The sequence below is a fragment of the Arachis ipaensis genome, chromosome B2 (assembly GCF_059453495.1).
Source record: "Arachis ipaensis isolate K30076 ecotype BB chromosome B2, ASM5945349v1, whole genome shotgun sequence".
Lineage (NCBI taxonomy): Eukaryota > Viridiplantae > Streptophyta > Magnoliopsida > Fabales > Fabaceae > Arachis > Arachis ipaensis.
In genome coordinates, this window is record NC_142437.1 from 79,624,816 (window position 1) to 79,625,932 (window position 1,117).

The 1,117-nt window shown below is 40.6% G+C and overlaps 1 non-coding gene across 1 annotated transcript; it reads left to right on the forward strand.

The window, feature by feature from the left end:
• Positions 1-556: 556 nt before the first annotated feature.
• Positions 557-664, forward strand: LOC148574542 (small nucleolar RNA R71). Its single transcript, XR_015905705.1, has one exon. It is a non-coding gene; the product is annotated as a small nucleolar RNA R71 (small nucleolar RNA).
• Positions 665-1,117: the final 453 nt, after the last annotated feature.

Below are 1,117 nucleotides of genomic sequence, written 5' to 3' on the forward strand. Positions count from 1 at the left end.
TTTGTTCAGAGTTCTCTGTCTGTTGCTGAGTTGATGATGGAAAAGGCTTGCTATTGCTAAACCTATTTCTTCCACCATTATTAAAGCCTTGTTGAGGCTTTTGATCCTTCCATGAGAAATTTGGATGATTTCTCCATGTTGAGTTATAGGTGTTTCCATAAGGTTCACCTAAGTAATTTACCTCTGCTATTGCAGGGTTCTCAGGATCATAGGCTTCTTCTTCAGAAGGTGCCTCTTGAGTACTGTTGGATGCAGCTTGCATTCCATGCAGACTCTGAGAAATCATATTGACTTGCTGAGTCAATATTTTGTTCTGAGCCAATATGGCATTCAGAGTATCAACCTCAAGAACTCCCTTCTTCATAGGCGTCCCATTACTCATAGGATTCCTTTCAGAAGTGTACATGAACTGGTTATTAGCAACCATGTCAATGAGTTCTTGAGCTTCTGCAGGCGTTTTCTTTAGGTGAATGGATCCACCTGCAGAAGTGTCCAGTGACATCTTTGATAGCTCAGATAAACCATCATAGAATATATCTAGGATGGTCCATTCTGAAAGCATGTCAGAAGGACACTTTTTGGTCAACTGTTTGTATCTTTCCCAAGCTTCATAGAGGGATTCACCTTCTTTCTGTCTGAAGGTTTGAACATCAGCTCTAAGCTTGCTCAGCTTTTGAGGAGGAAAGTACTTGGCTAAGAAAGCCGTGACCAGCTTATCCCAAGAGTTCAGGCTGTCTTTAGGTTGAGAATCCAACCATAATCTAGCTCTGTCTCTTACAGCAAAAGGGAAAAGCATGAGCCTGTAGACTTCAGGATCTATTCCATTAGTCTTAACAGTATCACATATCTGCAAGAATTCAGTTAAGAACTGAAAAGGATCTTCAGATGGAAGTCCATGAAACTTGCAGTTCTGCTGCATTAGAGAAACTAATTGAGGTTTCAGCTCAAAGTTGTTTGCTCCAATGGCAGGAATGGAGATGCTTCTTCCATGTAAATTGGAATTAGGTGCAGTAAAGTCACCAAGCATCTTCCTTACATTATTATTTTCGGCTGCCATCTCCTCTGCCTGTTCGAAAATTTCTGAAAGGTTTTCTCTGGATTGTTGTATTTTAGCTTC